At 31.8% G+C, this 14,414-nt stretch overlaps 1 non-coding gene across 1 annotated transcript; it reads right to left on the bottom strand.

Moving 5' to 3' along the window:
• Positions 1-2,067: 2,067 nt before the first annotated feature.
• On the bottom strand, positions 2,068-2,147 carry TRNAL-UAG. The gene has a single exon. It is a non-coding gene; the product is annotated as a tRNA-Leu (tRNA).
• Positions 2,148-14,414: the final 12,267 nt, after the last annotated feature.

Below are 14,414 nucleotides of genomic sequence, written 5' to 3'. Positions count from 1 at the left end.
GTATATCTAAACCGACACTGCAGTTATATCAAAATGATACTGTAGTTATAGTGAAATGAAACTGCAGTGTATATAAAATGAAACTGAATAACATTTCACATATTTGAGTGTATATTGTACAATGAAGCTGTAATTATATCAAAATGATCATGTAGTTGTGTTTTAATGAAACTATAGTGTATATAAAATAAAATTAAATAACATTTTCACATATTTGAGTCTATAAATATCGAATGAAACTATAGTTATATCGAAATGAAACTGTAGTTGTGTTGAACTGAAACTGCAGTGTGTACAAAATGACACTGAATAACAGAGTTACTTTTTGTAAAAGGGTGCGAAACGACAGAAACAAACACGATTTATTTTCATTTAAAAAAAAAAAAACGCGCGGTGCATAATCGATTATGCACCGCGGTGCATAATATAATTTGCCGTTGCAATTGCAATAGATCAGAAAGAGGATATCAACATATTACGCAAATGCATTGATCATCTTAGGAATGTAGGCTATGAAATAATGGGTTTGCATTGGGAATGATCACAATTAAGGATTTATATATGAAATGGTCCTTTTTTTTTTTTTTTTTTTTTTTTTGTATTTTATGACATATACGTACAATAAAAATATTTATTTGTAATCTCATAAATCTTATTTTGTATGGGAGAGACGAATCATGTAAATAATTATTGCTTGAGAGTGTGCATTGAATAAACTTCACACATATGTAGCAATTTTCAAATCACACAGAAAAAAATAAATTATAATAAGAATTAGATCATATGGCATGCTTGACATGTGTTGTCTTTACTCTTATTTTTATGACATATATGTACATGAGGGCCCCTCACAAATGAAATATTTAAAATTTGTATTGTCTTTTTCTCCCATAAAATTTGTAATATCATAAATAGAGATGATGGAGTACTTATGGTATAGGTTGGGCGTTTGGCAAACAAAGAATATTGGCACAAGGCACACAAATAAAATAATAATTGCTGGAACAGTACAAATGACTTCTTTTGGCATTCCTTGCCATACTATTGGAGAGAAGAATTTATGGATGGAGTTCCTAAGGATAAGGGTTGTGTGATTGGGCATGGCTTTCACATCTCATCCATAAAATATTTACAAATGCTTCAAATCATGAATTAACTCAATATAAGTTAAAAGAAATTTTACTTTAGTAGCCGTTATAATCATTACTCGAATGAGCGTTCATGGTGAAACCCGCATTGTGACTCTAACCGACAAAGGATCACAATGAGGTAAACCAACATTGGTTAGTGGTTACCCATAGTAATTGCCTCAAACCAACCAGGCTATGAAGAGTCAAATTTTGAGCCTTGTAATTACAAAGTCAACTGTTCGACCAATTTGATTGGGGTTGCCCTCGGATGCCATCCATCACGCTATGATTGAAGATGATGGAGGCCGGCAATATATATAATGAGGTGGTTGGAAGAGATGATGGGCAATATTAATATAATGGTGCTGCATGCTCCAAATGTCATTACTTAATCACACAACGATATGATATGATGATATGTCAATTAATGCTTCATCTTACGTGTTTAGTTGCTCTCGATCTCATTCCATTTCCTGCATGTTTGTAAGAGGATTATTCTGTCTGATCACTTTCATTTTTACTATGATAAAGGTAACATATATCAAGATCATCATCATGAGTTTATATACAAGCCATTTTTTAGACCAGAAACCTTACAGAAATGGCTGGCTTATGCAGTCATGATTTTGAGCTTCAAGATCCTTAGCTTGCAATAAGATCAACATATATGCATTAGTAAATGCTTAATTAGCCCACCAGATAGATGTACTAGTCATAAATGGACATTTGGCCAAGCAAGAACCGGCTGAGAAAGATAATTTTGGTTTGATTGAGACTTAATTATTTGTGGATTACAGTGCTCCATGGAAGCCTAATTTGTCAAAATCTGCGACCTCATGCTTAATTGGTTTGTACTTTGCTGTGAATGTGAACTTAATTAGCCTAGTGATGCAGCCGTGCCAACCAATTGTATACAACACAACAAAAAACGGCTAAATGACGGCTGTAGGATTTGAACCCACGCCCTTTCGGACTAGAGCCTAAATCTGGCGCCTTAGACCACTCGGCCAAACCGTCATTATTGTTCTAAATGTTTTCTAAATGCTATTTTAACGACCAAAAATAAGTCTGAATTTTCAATATCAATGCATATTCAAATGATGTACCCAAAAAAAAAAAAAAAAACACAAGATAGCAGTCTTGGAAGTAGTACATGAGTGGGTAAAACACGATTTCAATACATTAATGATTACGAGCTTGATTATTGCTAATACTTTTTCAATTGAACTTATTGTACATGATCTTCTTAATACGATTTATCTTGATTTTCTTAATTTGTATGGTTTGGGAGCTATTATAACTTATCGTTTCATCTCTTCGTGACGGGTGGTCAACCCTACCATGTTAACTAGATTGCCCACAAGTGAGCTCCTCTAGCTATTTAGAGATGTAAAGGTTAGTAGACAAGTAATATATAGAAGAGAACGTTGAATTGGGGGACACAAGCAAATCCTGTATGAACACAACAAACAGTAGAAGCCCATACAGACTAAGGCCCACTAAACAATACATACGTACTTATAACTAAGCTAGCCACATTAAATGGGGCAATTTATATCGTGCACCAGGGCGCGCATTGCATTGTGCGCCCTGATGCAAAACGACGTCGTTTTACATAACTGTATAAAAAAATACACATAATTGTATAAATAAATACACATAATTGTATAAACAAACACACATAACTGTATAAAAAATACACATAATTGTATAAACAAATACACATAATGATATAAACAAATACACATAATCACGTCGACTCCCTTCCGCGCCTCCCAAAACGACATCGTTTTGGGAGGCGCGGGGCGCACAGTGATGCGCGCGCCATGGTGCAGGTATAACGATTGATTCAATGGGGCGTCACCGTCCTATTATACTCAAAATATTAAAGTTTAATATAAACAAAATTCATTAATACCCGCCCACCTGATCGAGCTTGTCATATAAGATATTCCATTACACAGTAGCGCAATTAATTTACACAATGCATATTCTTGAATAGTGACTACGTGTTTCTCTCGTCACCTAAAAAAAATACATTACTTTTCTTCAAAATTTGTTAAATGATAGAGTTATATAATTCGTTGGGTTGTTGGCCTGGTATGTAACCCCAAGATTTCAAGTCTGAATATTCAGAGTCAAAGTGACCTAGGATGTGGTTATTAATCACGATGTGCCTTGAGTAGACTCTAGCGAGTTTTTTGCATTTTTTGTCCCACGACTATAGTGACATTATCATAATTGATCCACGACTTTCAAACCTTGCAATTTTAGTCCACGACTATTGTTTTTTTGGCAAAAATAGTCCTTCCGGCCACTTTTCCGTCAAAATTTCACCGGCGTATAATTTTTTCATTTTTAAGAGTGCTAAATTTGACATGTTTAAGAGGGCTTGTATTACTGATTGTTTGCTGCCATATTTTGCAATAAAGAATTGTTTTTGATCTAGAAAGAATTATTAAGGGAAATGTCAAATTTAGCCCTCTTAAAAATGAAGAACTTTTACTCCGGTGGAATTTTGACAGAAAAGTGATCGGAAGGACCATTTTTGCCAAAAAACAATAGTCGTGGACTAAAATTGCAAGGTTTGAAAGTCGTGGATCAATTCTGATAGTGTCACTATAGTCGTGGGACCAAAATTGCAAAAAACTCAGACTCTAACTATAGGAGACACTTTAAACTCAGACCATACTCAAACTAATTTTCGTTCGCACAAGTAAGTCCAAATAGTTTTTTTTATACAAGATGGAATTCTGAACTCTTGACCTATCTTAAACGATGAAAGTGCACAACGACCATTCACGCCAATCAAACTGGTTTAATTTTTAATTTTTTACTTAGTTCACTATCAAAACATGCTATTATAAATTTTCCGGAGATTATATATGTATGTCTGCATGTTAATTGTAAAGTTTTCAAGAACTAACGCCGGGTATAATGTAAGTATCGTAGGACATGTAATGCTTTGGTGTAAGTAATAGTGAATGGCAGGTGATTAGGTGAATCTAATAAGGCAGGACAATTGTGGTTGGTGGAAAACATTGGTGACCCAAAGGCACTGCTTAAGGGCATATATGCACCCATAAATGCCCTTACACCTCTTCCTAAGGCCACAACTTACCACTTCGTACCAGAAAAATATTCCAGACAATCACAAAGGACGGCATATTGTTCCCATCTTTTATTATTATATGCACCCTGGGATTTAATTAGTTTTGCATTTATCCATAAACCTAGCTAGCAAGTTAGTTTGTAAGCGGACCGTTAAATAACTGTAAAAAAAGATGAGTAAATACTCAAAATGGTCCCTCGACTATAGCTAAATTCACAAATTGGTTCGCGACTTTCAATTTCAACCAATTAAGTCCTTAACTTTGTAATTTTAACACAATTTGGTCCTCTGTCTATTTGACCGTTTGTACAAACTGTGATTTTGAGGATATTTATGTAATTTCATAGTCCATCGTCGATTTTTTAAGGTTCTGGTTGCATTTTCAGACTGCACTGTTACATTTTAATCCACTGCCGAAAGCAATCTACCAAATTCGGTCGTCTTTCTTCATCCTCCCTTTGGATTTAATGTAGTTGAGTTCGTACCAAAGCGAAGAAGACGACGTGTTTCCGAACCAGTGCAACGTCATCCTGAAGGCCTCCACGTGCTCCAACGAGAGCTGAAGGTTCTTCTGGAGATCGTCTATCACGGTCAACAAACGGTCAAATAGATAGAGGACCAAATCGTGTCAAAACTACAAAGTTAATGACTTAATTGGTTAAAATTGAAAGTTGAGGACCAATTTGTGAATTTAGCTATAGTCGAGGGACCATTTTAGGTATTTACTCAAAAAGGATTGACTCTTGTATGTGTGCAAGGTGAAGAATTCGGTGTCAGATCGATATTTTTTAAAATTTGATCTAAACTGAATCTCGATTAATCTTAATGCGGTGATAATAAACGTTAAAAACAAAAGATATTTATATTTATATGTACATATATATAGGATTCTTTGCTGCAGAACATGGTGCACGCACTAGGAAGCTGTGATTAGCTAGGATAATATTTTTATTTTATTTGTTTTGTTTTGTTTAATGGTGGAATTAGAAGAATTGAGAATAAAGGCAAGAAACCTAAATAGGAGCTGGCAAAAAGATTTGCTTCTCTGTCACAAAGGGTATGTAGGAAAAGAGATGATCAATGCATATGGGTGTGAAAAGATTTGTTTGCAGAACGATATTTTGCAGGAGGAACACTGATGTTTGTGACAACACCTACTTTATTCTCGAGTTGCAGAGTTTAAGGAAGGAAAGGATTCCGGGAGGGGGGGGGGGGGGGGGGGGGGGTGGATTACTGGGAATTAAGTATGTTTTGGTTTGGGAGATGAAGTGGCATGGGGAATTAGTCTACTAAAATTTAGTATTTCGGGTGACTAAATTCATAATGTATTGTTTTGGTTTTAATGTTTTACTATAACACAAGGTTAAAATTAAGCTATAAGAAATCTAATATTAATTCTAGTTAGGGAAAATTGCATCTTTAATTCTTGAGTTATAATCAAGTTCCGACTCAGTCCCTAAGTTATTATGAGTAAAGTGGCGAGTTTGGTCCCTAACGTTAATATTCTGTCTGCAACTAACGGAAAACTTAAAAATAATGTAATAATAGAGGGTTAAAATAAGAATTTCAAATTATAATCTCCTTCTTATGTTGAAACTCATTGCTCAACCGTCATTATTTTCTTCTTATATCTAACGGAAGTGGGAGATTTCAGAGCTTGGGGAAGAAAAAGACCTTCAACTGTAGGTATAAGAAGAAAATAATGACTGTTGCACAACGAGTTTCAACATAAAAAGAGGATTATAATTTGAAATTCTTATTTTACCCCTCTATTATTAAATTGTTTTTAAGTTTTCCATTAGTTGTAGACAGAATATTAACGCTAGGGACCAAACTCGTCACTTTGCTCATAACTGAGGGACTAAACTCGAAAACGGTCATAACTGAGACTGAGTCGGAACTTGGTTATAACTCAGGGACTAAAGATGCAATTTTCCTTCTACTTAAAATCAATCATAAGTTAATGTCACTATAGAAATTGAGTGATTTTTTAGATATTACATACAACGAGATTTACTCAATGCACACGTTTTAAGTAGTGATTGCGATTTTAGATGAAAATGGAGGTTTTGTTGATGCTAGAGGAGTTCAATGGAGGGGTGTTTTAATTTCTCCCCCAGGAAAGCAGAGACATTAGCGGGGGCGAAGCTAAGTTTGGCTAAAGAAACTTCATTATGACAATGTCCATGTGTTTTTAGCTTTTGTTAAACGATAAGTGAATTGAACAATTCATAATTAGTCAAGCCGTCCGTTTCTATGTCTGGTTGTTCAAAATGAATTTTTAACCCTCTTTTTATAATTTGTAATGTGTTATCTTCTAACTTGAATTAATATATAAAGTATGAAAACCAAGGTACCCTACCCCCGAGGATAGAAAGGCAATGGCAATCCCAATCGCATGTACTTTAATGTGAAGAAAGGAGACCCACAATCCCCGGCAAGAATCATTGATTTGAATTGAAATGTCCCAACCAAAGAATTCAAAGGAATCCATTATATTGCATTCTTCTTTATCACCATTCACCAAATCCTCCCTTGAAATGAGAGCTCATACATTTTAGGTGATTGCCGGTTTTATTTGGGACCATTATATTCTTCATCATAACCCATTCCGCCCCGCCTGCAATTTCCTACTCTCATCTTTCTTCTACTTTACATCATCTTATTTACGGATGAATTTCATTTATTCAAATGTGTTCAAGATTTATTAGCATGGGCAAAGTTTACGTTCACCAAATATTTTTAAAATAGTTATAATTAGAGAACTTGAAATAAAAAATAAATCAAATTGTTATAATTTTGTCATTCATTAACATACCTGTAAATGTTCTCAAGAGAAGAGTGGTGGAGCCACAATAGAGACAGTGAGGGCAGCTCTCCCTACTTTTTCCACCCCCATTCCATTTATATATATTGTATGTACAGGTCCCTTTTATATATATACATAATTATTAATTATATTTCACATTTTGCTTTGAGTATTCATTAAATCTCATTTTAATGTATTTTATTTTTTCATCCTAATTAATAATTTTTTATGACTCGACCTTTAAATAGTTTTTTTTTTTTTTTTAAATATCTCATTGATTTTTAATCTTTCGTCCCCACTGGCGAAGATTTCTGAATCTGTCCTTGCAAGAGAACCTATCGAAGCATAAAGAATCAATGACTGATGTCATTGAACTACAAGCTATTTGACTCCATTTTCATACTTATATTATATTAATAAACAGTACTTTAATATATATATATATATATATATATATATATATATATATATATATATATATATATATATATATATATATATATATATATAAAACTATACTATAGATTTATGTAAGGGAAAATGACACTTTTTCCCCCTAAGTTATATACTTATAGCACTTTTCCCCCCTCAATTATTCAAATGGTTGTTTTTCCCCCTAAAATGTTAAATGAACATATTTACCCTTAAAATAAATATTTTATTTATTTTTCTTCTCCAACAAATTATGACCATAATTTGGTTCAAACCAAATAATTAAACACTATAGCAACCAAACCGAAATATTCCAATTACAATTTAGAATCGAAACTCGATATTTAGAGTTTATTAAAATTCCGGAACGGACGGTTCATGTTCCAAACTGAAAAAATAAAATACATTTATTGTTGAATTTAGACTATTTTTAAAATAAAAATAAAATTTTAAAATAAAAAGGGTTCAAAATCGCGAATCGGGTCCGGAACCGCCGGTTCACGGTTCAGGATCCAATTTTTTTGATTCATAATTTTAATAAATTGAAATCCAAATATTGGATTCTAGATTTGAATCATAACCGAAAACTTTTAATTCGATTGCTATAGTGTCCGATTCAGTTCGAACCGAATCGTGGTCATCCCTACGTATACGCAATAATTTGTTGGAGAAATACAATAAATAAAATGTTTATTTTAAGGGTATAAATGTCAATTTAATATATTAGGGGGGAAATCACCACTTTTAGAATAATTGAAGGGGCTAATGTGCTTACCTAAATAATTGAGGGGGGGAAAGTGCTATAAATATATAACTCAGGGGGAAAAAGTGTCATTTTCCCTTTATGTAATAATTAAATGATTAATGCCTTAGAGAAAACATGCAACACTTAAAATAACTAAATAAGGATCACGGAATTGTTTTTTTTTATTAATTAATTAATTTTTAAATTACGAGAGAAACTCATAGTCACTATCTAAGGGTGAGTGTGCACTAGGTAAATCCTACTTTACTCTTATGTAATAGAATAGTCCACAAATCACATTAAAAAAATCTTATGCAATGAATTTGATCGAAATTTTTTTTTTTGGGTGATATCTCTCGTGACTAGTATTTTATATTTTATATAAACATATATAAATTGAACGTGAATTGTTGATGATGTTAATTTTAAACCTACTGCTATATATTATTGCGTTAATATAAATAAAAATTTAACTACCTCTTTATTTTAATGTGGACACCAAAGCAAAATGGCCACGCTGGAGGGTTCACTCTATCAACTTTTAATATTGATTCATAAACTAATAAGATCCAATCTAATTATATATTTCTTTATAACTTTATTTAATGTATAAACACTTGTTACGGTATTACTCCGTATTATTTTAGATTCATGTATCTGAATTGACATCTAAATTTTTTTATACAAGTCAAAATTTTATATGTGTAGAGGCGGTGCATGAATGCATCATGCATTTAATTTGATCTTTTAATGGTGATGAAAGTTAATTGTCAAATTGGTCTTTGGCATTCACAACTAGGTTTTGTATACGAGGACCCTTTTAAAAAAAAAATCACATTTCTTGATTAGGGTATGGAATGGTACATACACTACAATAATCCTCCGAACTATTTGTTAATTCCCAAGAAAAGCAACAAATTTTTTTCGAAGCTCTAAATCTACACCCTCGTAGTCAACAAGAATGCCACTAAACCTTCGCAAATTTTTAGGTAATATGGAAATTAAATCCGCAACCATTATCTAATGTATGTATGTAATAACATGCAAATTATACATGAGAGGTAAATCACACTACAAATATATCCCGTGCAATAAGCAATAAGAAATGCCACAACTAAACCCTTCGCAAATTTGTCAATAGGGTTGGAAAAGTTTCGCCGAAGAGGAAAAAGAATGAGAATAAAGTCTTAATAACGCTAATTGAAATTAACGCTACTGATGTTATGCGAAAGACCAAATTGACAATTATAATAATTAATAGACAAATATGTTTTCTCACGTATGCGCGCGCGCACACACATACATACATATAGCAAATCAAGGATGTCCACATTATGTATGTGTATGATTGTGATTTTTTAAATGATTTTTCATATTTATTTACCTTTTCATTTACATATGGGAGATTTGGTAAATTTGGTTTGTGTTTTGCGGGCTGGAATGATTATACACGAAGGTTATGCTTGATTTTAGGGGTTGAATAATTTATGGTAAATTTGAATTTCTATGCTAATATACTATCATTCTTCATTTGGGGTTTTTTCTTCATATTGATTTGGGTTTTTCTTCTTTTACATTTCTTGTTTATATTTGTTATTGACCTATGTGTAGTTTTCATAGGTAATGTACCGGTGTGTACTATGACTCTATATGTGAGCATTTGCGCTATTGATTCCTTGCATATGGATTTTCGTTATATATGTGCACTTCGTCATACCCTAGTGTGTACTTTATGTTCATGTGATGTGTGTGCGTATTGTAAACTTGACGTCTGTGCACTATATATAGTACAAAGACGTGCACTTGATTGTCATGTTGTTTGCATCTAATGATGTGCTTGTGTTGTAGTTAGTTATGTGAATCAATTGAGATTTTTATCCTTGTTTTCCTTGGTAGTGGTACATGATATGTATGTGTCCATTTCAATATGAATGTGTGCAAAATTCAATATATAAGTGTTCGCGTCTGTGCATTATAGTACATATGCGTGTGCATTTATTTTTCATGTGACTTACGTCTAATGATGTGTTTGTGTACAAGTCAGATATGTGAAACACGGTGGTATTTTCGTAATTATCATCAACTTTACTATTTAAATTTGATCACTAATATATATATATATATATATATATATATATATATATATATCATGTGCAAATAAACTTTTAAAAAATAAGCGCATCTATCAAGGTTACAATTGGATGAAGTAGAGCATCAAGAATTGCCAGCCATATCTAATGACATCTTTATTAAAAACATAAAACGAGATTAGGCGTATCGGTTATGTCAATTCCCATTGACATTAACCTGTGATAATACATAATTAATGTCATAGTTGTTAAGTCAAATTCTAAAATATTTGTTTTAATTAGTTGTGGCTTTCAATGGTACGACGCAGAATCTTAAAGCTTTTAGTTAAGATTTCCCATGATTCTTATCAACAAGGTTTTTTTTAAAAGGATTGGATTGACACCACAACAATTTGTGACCAATAAAATAAGTGCTGACCATATATGTTGGCTATTATTTTAAACAAAAAAACATATATATGACTTTGATTTTTTTTATTTTTTTTTACTTTAATTTTCTTTACTTTTTTAAACTTCGATTTGGTTGAAAAGTTCCTCCTACTATTTTTTTTTAATTGCTTGTAACAGTAATTAGAACACAATTCATTGTATGACAAATTAATGTAGTTATTTGGCATGTGTTGTTGATTATTTGACAAAAATGTCTACTATATAGGTGTATGATTGAATATCTTGAGCCAGTCACTGAGGATATCATGTAGATTGTTTATGGGAACGTTGTGAGTTTTTCTATAGCCTATAACGTCAACAATCACCTCTCCTGATTCAAACAAACAAAACAAAAAAAAGTAGTTACTACATGACTACGTGATGAATGTTATCATTATTTATAACAAAATATCACTCAAAACTTTTTAAATAATGATGACTAACAATATATAAGTATGTAATTGGAACTTTTAATAAGTTACCTACTAGTTAAAATTAGTAATTATTGATTTAGGGGGCGTTTGACAAATAGTTGTTAGCGGATTTGACTAGATGATAGCATTAGCTGATTGTAGAAAAATGTTTGGTAAATTAGTTATTAGTTGATACCTAATTAATTACATGCAAAATGATCTTTAAAGGTATAATTTATTTTATTCACAAGTAATGGAAAAAGTTGTATTGACCAACTTTTTGAATTTTAATGTTTTGGAGCAATAAACTGTTACAAAAAGTTAATAAACCAAACACTCATATTAGCTGTTTAACCAAGTTATTCTTCTTTTTCCAAAAGGTTTTATCCCGAACTCAAAGGGCCCCCACACTCCGGCCCGATAGAGCATTTTGGAAGATGTAAATCACAATGACTTAATGGTTCAACAGACATTCAAATGTCGGTGCGCATAAGGGATCTGCGCACTTTAGACATAATCCCCACACTGTCCTGCTAAGGTTCAAACATTGATTCCTTTTTTCAAGTATTGTATATATACTGAATCATTGAGTTAAGCTCGTGAGAGGACACTATAAGAGTTATTCTTTATGAGGTTTGGTTGAGGACTTTGAAGTTTGACTAGATTAATAGTATTAAATACAAATAGCCAGTGTCTTATGCAAAGAAAAAAAAAGGTGGACTCATATGTTTGTGCTAAATATTTTATACATAATATGATTATCCATGAATTTAGTAAGTGTACTACAATTTAATTATATAAAGCAATTTTAGAAGGTGCCATATTTTTAAAAGAAATAGTGCAAGTATTATTATTATTATTATTATTATTATTATTATTATTATTATTATTATTATTATTATTATTATTATTTACAATCAATCTTAAGAGGGACCCATGCTTAAACCACCAATTTTATCATTGATGAGTAACCACATCATGAGATTCCTTAAATAGGACGATTGGACGAATCAAGTTTCCTTTTTATTCCTTTTTTTTTTCCGCCTAAAATCCAAAACCATTTCCACTTTTATAAGCAATAAATCTTTTATATGGATCCAGTGTTACGCATAGCATTATTTATTTATTTTGTACCGTAAAAAATCCAATATAATTTACATTTATTTAACTTTAAAAAAAAACAATATAATGTATGATATATATCACAAATTAATGTACCATCATGTCAGAGGTTGTCGGCATAACACAATATTGAGTTATATTATTAATTATTATTCTTTTTATTGGATTATAAAGAATAAAAACACTTATAGTCCTGTATCTCGCAAACCGTATTATAAAAAATATGGCCTATACGGCATGTGTAAAAGATGACAAATTATATTGTGGGCGGCGGTCCACAATGCATTGTAATTCAGGCATCAAATATGTATCGCAGTTTCATTTCAACACAACCACATTATCATTTGATAAAACTACAGTTTCGTTATACAATATACACTCAAATATGTGAAATTGTTATTCAATTTCATTTTGTATACACTGCAGATTCATTTCAACATAACTACAGTTTCATTTCAATTCAATTGCAATTTCATTTGATAATATAATAAAAATAATACGTAAAACAATGTCAATTTAGATATACTATAGTGTCTGCGTTTTGGACCATGGTCCACAGTATAATTGCTGGTAAAAGATAGTGTACTAACAAAAATTAAACATGTAATATTTTGATCAATGAGAATCATGTTTCATCTATTCAATTGGTCACTCCTTTCGAGTAAACGATAAATATTCAATATATACTTCATTGAATTGCTTGTTTTTAATTATTATGTGTGTTCATTTTTAACTTGGGATAGCCCAATAAATATTTTAAAAAATTATATTCTCATATTACAAGGTGAACACTCTGAGAAAATTTAAGAGGAAAGAGAAATTCCTTTTAATTAAGCATGGTAGGGCCAAAATGATGGTTCAAAATGGAAAAAGGGGAAAATGTGAAGAGGTTCCACATGAGGATGGCAGGACAACGATCCTGTGGAATCTAAAGCCGTGCATAACAGATGATAGATAATCTTCAATCTTGTCCTAAAGATGAAGGCATATATGCATGGTGGTCCTGAAAATAAAGGGGTCCATCCCTAGCTAGCTAATTAGCTATTCAGGTATGGACAAGTAACATGGGTTAACACAAAATAGAATATCATAAACCTTGTCCTCAAGCTAACAAATAAAGTAAATTTGAAAAGCATATTTTATTTAGTATTTTTTAAAAATGTTTCCGGGGATTACAAATTTGTACTAAGCACAACGAACATGACATCGTACAATTTGGATAAATCCGTCTTGTGACTTAGCAAGTGTACGGTAAAAGACTACAAACAAGTAAATCAATTTAGGTTGTCCATAGCTAACATATTCAAAAAAAAAAAAAAGGACATTTCTGTTGGGAATCAAATTTATAACATTGTTTTTACTAAATCAACTGTTTGACCAATTGATTAGGATTATCCCCACATATATTAATATTTTTATATATGAAGAATAATATAATTGAGATTTAAATATTTTCGTATGTATTAAATTTATGGATAACTTGTTATGAACATACTTTAATTTTCAATGAAAAAGTTATAGCTATCCATAATAGATATCTCCATGACGTTTGCCTGCATATTGCCTCTGAATTACTAGGAACAAAGTCAAAAGATTATATATAAAAGGAATAAAGATCACAACCCATTGTTTGTTAATAAAAAGGTAAAAGGTGTCCGCACCGCTTAGCTTACTGATTCAGTAGGTAATATTTGGGAGAAAAAGATTAAGGTTCGAACCTTAATAGTGACAGTGTGAGGAATATCATACTCAAAGTGGCCTGGGCAAATTCCTTGTACGTACATTTGGTCATGTCTGCTAAGTCATTGAGTCACTATGATTTACATCCTCCCAAATGGTCTGTCAGGCCGGGATTGGGATTCAACCTTTTGAGAGAAGAAAAAGGTAGAGATTTTAAGAAATGGGATGTTTTACCTACTATTATGATGATGATATATGTTGTACAAAAACATATAATTAATATTCATTTACATTTACATAGTGATAATAATTGGGTGGAGAATTATATTATCAATTCATAATTCCGCCATAATTATATAATTTTTTTTTACATCGAAATATTATTAACTCAATCACTCTTATTTATCGTTAAAACGTTCTGGTCATAATTATGTAATTTTTTAAAATCATAA

Source organism: Ipomoea nil, unplaced genomic scaffold (genome assembly GCF_001879475.1).
Source record: "Ipomoea nil cultivar Tokyo-kokei standard unplaced genomic scaffold, Asagao_1.1 scaffold1043, whole genome shotgun sequence".
NCBI classification, from domain to species: Eukaryota; Viridiplantae; Streptophyta; class Magnoliopsida; order Solanales; family Convolvulaceae; genus Ipomoea; species Ipomoea nil.
Note: the sequence above shows the minus strand (reverse complement) of the source record. Positions and strands in the feature narration are given on the sequence as shown.